The sequence below is a fragment of the Balaenoptera physalus genome (genome assembly GCF_965194825.1).
Source record: "Balaenoptera physalus genome assembly, chromosome: 13".
Classification (NCBI taxonomy): domain Eukaryota; kingdom Metazoa; phylum Chordata; class Mammalia; order Artiodactyla; family Balaenopteridae; genus Balaenoptera; species Balaenoptera physalus.
Window position 1 is genome coordinate 66,174,988 of NC_138892.1, and position 7,746 is coordinate 66,182,733.

The window sequence follows — 7,746 nt, forward strand, 5'->3', positions numbered from 1 at the left end:
CTTCTTCTTGGATTGATCCCTTGATCATTATGTAGTGTCCTTCCTTGTCTCTTGTAACATTCTTTATTTTAAAGTCTATTTTATCTGATATGAGTATTGCTACTCCAGCTTTCTTTTGGTTTCCATTTGCATGGAATATCTTTTTCCATCCCCTCACTTTCAGTCTCTGTGTGTCCCTAGGTCTGCAGTGGGTCTCTTGTAGACAGCATATATATGGGTCTTGTTTTTGTATCCATTCAGCAAGCCTGTGTCTTTTGGTTGGAGCATTTAATCCATTCACGTTTAAGGTAATAATCGATATGTATGTTCCTACGACCATTTTCTTAATCATTTTGGGGTTTTTTTTTTTTTTGTAGGTCCTTTTCTTCTCTTGTGTTTCCCACTTAGAGAAGTTCCTTTAGCATTTGTTGTAAAGGTGGTTTGGTGGTGCTGAATTCTCTTAGCTTTTGCTTGTCTGTAAAGCTTTTGATTTCTCCATCAAATCTAAACGAGATCCTTGCCGGGTAGAGTAATCTTGGTTGTAGGTTCTTCCCTTTCATCACTTTAAGTATATCATGCCACTCCCTTCTGGCTTGCAGAGTTTCTGCTGAGAAATCAGCTGTTAACCTTATGGGAGTTCCCTTGTATGTTGTTATTTGTCATTTTTCCTTTGCTACTTTCAATAATTTTTCTTTGTCTTTAATTTTTACCAATTTGATTACTATGTGTCTCAGCGTGTTTCTCCTTGGGTTTATCCTGTATGGGACTTGCTGCACTTCCTGGACTTGGGTGGCTATTTCCTTTCCCGTGTTAGGGAAGTTTTCGACTATAATCTCTTCAAATATTTTCTCTGGTCCTTTCTCTCTCTCTTCTCCTTCTGGGACCCCTATAATGTGAATGTTGTTGCGTTTAATGTTGTCCCAGAGGTCTCTTAGGCTGTCTCCATTTCTTTTCATTCTTTTTTCTTTAGTCTGTTCCGCAGCAGTGAATTCCACCATCCTGTCTTCCAGGTCACTTATCTTTTCTTTTGCCTCAGTTATTCTGCTATTGCTTCCTTCTGGTGTAGTTTTCATTTCAGTTATTGTATTGTTCATCTCTGTTTGTTTGTTCTTTAATTCTTCTAGGTCTCTTTTAAACATTTCTTACATCTTCTCAATCTTTGCGTCCATTCTTTTTCCGAGGTCCTGGATCATCTTCACTATCATTATTCTGAATTCTTTTTTTGGAAGATTGCCTATCTCCACTTCATTTATTTTTTTTTTCTGGGCTTTTATCTTGTTCCTTCATCTGGTACATAGCCCTCTGCCTTTTCATTTTGTCTATCTTTCTGTGAATGTGGTTTTTATTCCACGGGCTGCAGGATTGTAGTTCTTCTTGCTTCTGCTGTCTGCCCTCTCTCCCTTTCCTTTTCTTGGACCTTTGTTAACTGTGAAATAGAGGACAAATACATAAAAGTAAATAAACATACATGTACAATTTAATGAATAATCACTCTACCCAGATCAAGAAACAGAGTACTGCAATCATCTTTCCTCCCCTCCCCAATGTCCCTCACTGCTATGCTGGAGTCAAAACTCCCTCCCTCCTGTGGGTAACCACTGCCTTGATTGCCATGATGATAATTGTCTTGCTTTTCTTTATATTTTATCATATATTTATACAGTGCTAAAAATGTAGTGTTATTTTGCCTGTTTTTGAGCATTATATGGATAGAATCACAATGAATTCGTTCATTTGAACTTTATATGAATGGAACCATACAATTTATCATTTTGTGTCTTGCTTCTTTTTCACAACATTATATTTGTAAAAGTCATCAGTGTTTTGAGGATACCTGTGTGTTGTTTATATTTATTTTTCTACTGTATTCCATTGCATGAATATACTGCAACATATTTGTCTGTATTCTACTGCTGTATTCTACTGTTGATGGACCTTTCAGTTGTTTTAAAATTTAAGATATTACTATTGTTACTAATGCTCTAGTACATATCTTTTGTTGCACATAATGAGTTTTTCTAAAGTTTATACATACAGATGGACTTGCTGAATCATAAGGTATGAGCTTCAGCTCTATTAGAAAAGATCAACTTATTTTCAAAAGTGGTTGTAATGATTTACACTCCACCAGCAGGGTAAAAGTTCTCATGACTCCACATTCTCTCCAACATTTGGTATAGTCAGACTTTTAATTATAAATTTCTCTCTGATGTAGTAATCCCAAGTGTCTAGACTGTGCCTGGCTTATAGTATGCATGCATTAAATATTTGTTGAATAAACTAATATTTCTTAATTTCCAAACGTGGGAGTTTTCTAATTATCTTTTTGTTATTAAAACTTAAATCCATTGTAGTTGAAGAACACTTCCTGTTCAATATCAACCTTTGGAAATTTGTTGAAATTTTTCTAATAGACAAGGTGTTTGCAATTGTTATGTATATGCATCATGGAAGAATATGTGTTTTGCTTTTGTTGGATGCAAGGTTTAGAGACACCCATTAGCACAAAATTTAAAACAAATTTATAAATTGTTTATTAAAAATTTTTATATCCTAAGTGATTTTTTTCTATACGTATTACAAATTACTAAGAAGAGGTTTTTATAATCTTCCACTATGTTTGTGAATTTATTCTTCTGATAAATTTTTTGTAGTTCTGATAATTTTTGCTTTATATATTCTAGTGCTATGTTATAAGTATAATTTAAATTTTTGAATTGACATATTTTCCTGGTGAATTGAATGGTTTTCATTATTGGGCAGTGTTTTTGTTCACTGATAATGCTTTTTGCCTTAAAGTCAATTTTGACTGATGTTAATATAGCTACACCAGCTTTCTTTTGAATGGGGTGCATATCTCCTTTTCCATTTCTCTACTTTCAACTTCCTAAGTTTTAAGTGTATTTCTGACAGATAGCATATAGTCACATTTTGTTTTGTTTTGCTTTTTTTCCATTTTGGCAGCCTTTGTCTTTTATCTAGTGCATTTAATGCAGTTATATTTAATATTAATAATTTGTATTTAAACCAAATTTGTGGACTTATCTATTTCTCATTTCTATTAGGTTTTGCCTCCTATATTTTGGAGGATCTTTTATTATATATTTTACAATTTAGGATTGTTATGTCCTTTTGCTGAATTGACCACTTTATCATTATGAAATGACCTTTCTTTATTCCTAGTAATATCCATTGCTGTAATATTTACTTAGTCTGATATTCATGGAGCCATTTCAGCTTTCTTAAGTGTTTGCATGGTATATATTTTCTATTTTTTTCTTTTGTCATATCTGTGCCTTTACATTTCAAGTAGGTTTCCTATAGACAGAATGTACTTGAGTCTTACTTTTTATGTAACCTGACCATCTCTACCCTTTAATTGGGATGTCATTTATACTTATTATAATTATTAATAAGATTGGATTTCCATCTATCATCTTGCTATTTTGTTTCTATATGTCTCATCTGTTCTTTGTTTCTTTTTTCTTATTTCCATTCCAATGTTTAGACTAAGTGAATTTTAAAATGATTTTTTTACCTTGGCTTTTGGCATTTTAGTTCTTCTTCCTCTTTTCTCTTTGTTTTGTTTTGTTTTTATTGCTTTAGAGCCGTTCTTTCCAACAGAATTTTCTGTGAAGATGGAGTTCTATGTCTGCATTGTCCAGTATGGTAACCACTAGCCACATATGACTATTTAAGACTTGAAATATAGCTAGTATGACTGAGGAACTGAATTTTTAATTTTTTTCTAATTTAAATTTTAATAGCCACATATGGTGAGTGGCTACTGTATTGGACAGTGCAGTTCAAGAGTTTACAATATACACCCTTATCTTGTCACAGTGCAAGAAACTTACAAAGACATACTTTCATTTCCTCCCTTATGTCCTTTGTGGTTTTGTTGTCACACTTATTACTTCTACATAAGCTAAAATCCCAAATGCACTTTAATTATTTTTACTTTAATCATTTATCTTTTTAAGAGATAAAATTTGAGAAAAATATTTTACCAAGTATTTATCATTTTTTGTACTCTCTATTCCTTTGTGTTGATCCAAATTTTTCATGTTGTTTTTTTCTGCCTGAAGAACTTCCTTTAACATTTCATCTTTTGTTTGTTTAAAATGGTCTTTAGTTGAGGTCTATCCCAATGAGGCTTTTTCTGTAAACCTACATCATTGGAAACGCCTCACGGAGTAACTGTGGTTTCCTTTACTCATAGAACTACCTGTTAGATCAGTGGGGAAGAACTACAAGACAGAGCTGCCAACTAAACTATGAAAAACCTAACAGTCAAACTTTTTTTTATCTTCAGTATTTGCATATCCCAACGATCTCTATGTACTATTCTAGGGTGTGATGGTTTAGGAGTGAATACGATTTGAACCTAATACATTTTTAGAAGGTGTCAAATTCAGAAACAGGCAGATCCATCTCCTGACCCTAAACATGGTCCTAAAGTAAATTGCTTGAGGAAATTGGATCCCAAAGATTACAAGTGGGGAATTTTGAAGTATGTCCATATTCCACTAGAGATCAAAGAAGCCCAACTAAAAGAATTGTGGGCTGACTCACATGACAACTTCTTTTTGAAAAGGCTATTTTATCTTGAAGATTATGAGTTTGGAGGAACTAAGGTGATTGGCAGTGGAAAGAATCAGAACATGTGAAATTCCTTAAAAATTTATTGACAGATAATTTTGCCTATGTTACACAAAATAGAATAAAAAACCCTTTACACTTTGTACAGGAAAAAAAATGGTCTTTATTTCATATTTATGTGTGACAGGTATTTTTGCTGCGTAAAAAATTCTAGGTCAACCTTGTCTTCTGCCTTGCTTAGCCGTTATAAGAAATCAGCTGTCATTATTTTCTTTGTTTTTCTGTAGTGGGGGATGGCAAACTTTCCTGTAAAGGTTCAGGTAGTCTTTTAGGTTTTGCAAGGCATATAGTCTCCATTGAAACTACTCAACTCTGCCAAGGTGGCACAGAAGCAGCCATAGCAAATACATAAATGAATGCATGTGCTGTATTCCAACTAAACTTTAGTTACAGAAACAAGAGGTGAGCCAGATTTGACCCATAACCATAGTTTGCCAATCCCCGCTCTATATGTAACTTGTCTTTTTTATCTAGCTGCTTTTAGAATATTTTCTTTATCCTTGGTTTTTAGAAGTTTGATTATTATGTGCCTTGGCATGGTTTTCTTTAAGCTTATTATGCCTGGATTTCATTGAGCTTTCAAACTTGGAATTTTTAGCCATTATTTCTTTAAATATTCGTATAGCCCCCAGTTCTTCTGAAACTTCAGTTACATGTATGTTAAACTGCTTGATATGTCTCACAGATCACTTTTACTCTGATCCTTTCTTTTTCAGTCTTTTTTTTCCTCTGCTTCATTTTGAATAGTTTCTATCTCTGTCTTCAAGCTCTCTAATCTTTTCTTCTATAGTCTATAATTTGCTATATTTCTCCTGTGAAAATTTTAAATTTAATTCATTTTTAAATTTTCATAATCCTCATTTTTTTCAATATTAAACTTTAAAATTTGTGCCAAATTGTCAAAGTCTTACTTTGACTCACAATAATATTATACATATGTAAACTCAGCACAATTACAAAATAAAGTTGTTTACTTAAACAATATAGTTCTCCTCTAATAAAAATAGCTTTAAATAAAAGGTCTGACTTCAAACTTTCATTGCTATTTCACTCTTTGGCCTCCATTGTCCAGAAACAGGCACATTTCAACTCATTTCTTTAATGGATATTTTGCAACAAGTTTCTGAATTTTTCCAATTCTTTCATATTTGTATAAATTCTTTCAAATACATTAAACAGTGATACTATTTCTTGCCTGTTTGGATGGATTTCATATGTGGACCCACTTTCTGGTTTATTTGCTATCAATTTCTCTGAAAACAAGACCTTCAAAGCAGTGCCCAAACCCTGAGTCTGAATATTTTCCACAGTCGACATTTAAAACAAACAACGTAATCCATAATTTCGGGAACATTTCTATAATGCAGCCTAAAGTGTGCCTGTTTTTTTTTTAATCCTAAGGGGAAAAAATGAATTCCATAAAGATGCAAAAGAAAAAAATTTGACTTTATGAAACATTTCCAAGAGTAATTTTTGAATCTTGTTTTATGAACCTTAAACTTCATTTTCAGTGAATAGCTGGAAATCTGGGTGCCCAGAGAATGGTAGCACTTTAGATAAAGTCCTTAATTCTTTTAAGTAGAGAAAATACGTGTTCTTAGGCCTTCTTGGATATTCCCCTTCAGTCAAAATTCCATCAAACCACTGGTGAAATTCTGTAATGTGTGTCCCCTTTCTTTTCCAAACAGGTATCTTGTAAAAGCTCTCTCACACTCAAACACACATTATTGCTTGCATGTAATCCAGATATGTCTGTAGTATGTCACTTCTTTTACACAGAGACCTTCTAGCCATCTGTGAAAAGTGTTCTCTTCACATTTCCCTTGACTAGAAGCCAAAATATTTAAATGTCTTTTATTGTCTGTGACTTGAAATAATTTTCTTCATAGATAATGATATTCCCTATCTTCCAAGCATCTGGTCCATTCTAACTATGTAATGCTTAGGATTAAGAACAATCTACATATTCATTGCCAGGGTACTATATGTCCTCACCTTCACAGAGGTTGTCTAAGGAATCATCATACTTGGCCCACTGAAGAACAGTCTTCTGTGTTTCCTCATTTAGAGAGTCTTTCCAAACTCCATGTCACTGAGCTTGTTCATATTCTTCAGTGAGCTTATTGGCTTCTTCCGAATACCTGTATCTTGTGGATTTGATTTAAATTTAATTAAAACACTAAATTTTTAACATATTTAATTTTACATTTTTATTACTTCTTACACTGAACTTATTTGCTTTATCCTATAACATACACAGAACAGTTTCACAATACCAGTATTAGTACTAACAATAAAACTACAAAATGAAGTTTTAAGAGTTCTTTGCAGTTTGTTTTGTTCTTACAATATATCCCACTAAAGAAGGACAAAGTCCTGTGTTCAGAAGTCATTTGAAATAAATCTTTCTTTTTGGTTATGTTACCGATATCATACACATTTAGGTTTATTTTGTTTGTTTTCAATTTTAGGGCTTGTCCTTTTTTTCTTTTTGGTTTAATTTATTTTTTGAATATGTAAAATAATTACTTGATTCTAAAGTCAAAAATAAACTCAGAGGAGTCTCCCTTCCACTCCTAACCCCGATCCCAGTTCCCCCTCCTCGCCTTCTATAAATAACTATTTTCATTAGTTTCTGGATTATCTTTCTAATGCTTCATTTTGTTCAAAGGGTAACTATCATATAACTTGTTCTGCACCTTTCCTCACACAATGTGACAATTATTCTATAGCAACATATAAAAATATTCTTCGTTATGTTTATAGCTTCATAGTATTCCATTATGTGTCATAGTTTAACTATTCAACTCCCCACTGTTGATAGTATTTGGGACATTTCTAGGTTTTTTGCCATTAAAAATAATGCCACACACATATATACAATGGAATATTACTCAGCCATAAAAAGAAACGTAACTGAGTTATTTGTAGTGAGGTGGATAGACCTAGAGTCTGTCATACAGAGTGAAGTAAATCAGAAAGAGAAAAACAAATATCGTATGCTAACACATATATATGGAATCTGAAAAAAAAAAAAAAGGTCATGAAGAACCTAGGGGCAAGACGGGAATAAAGACACAGACCTACTAGAGAATGGACTTGAGG

The 7,746-nt window shown here is 32.9% G+C and overlaps 1 pseudogene across 1 annotated transcript; it reads right to left on the bottom strand.

The window, feature by feature from the left end:
• Window positions 1–266: 266 nt before the first annotated feature.
• On the bottom strand, window positions 267–6,796 carry LOC309641196 (ERO1-like protein alpha pseudogene; annotated as a pseudogene). Its single transcript has one exon. The product of its transcript is annotated as an ERO1-like protein alpha pseudogene (transcript).
• Between the last annotated feature and the right edge of the window lie 950 nt (window positions 6,797–7,746).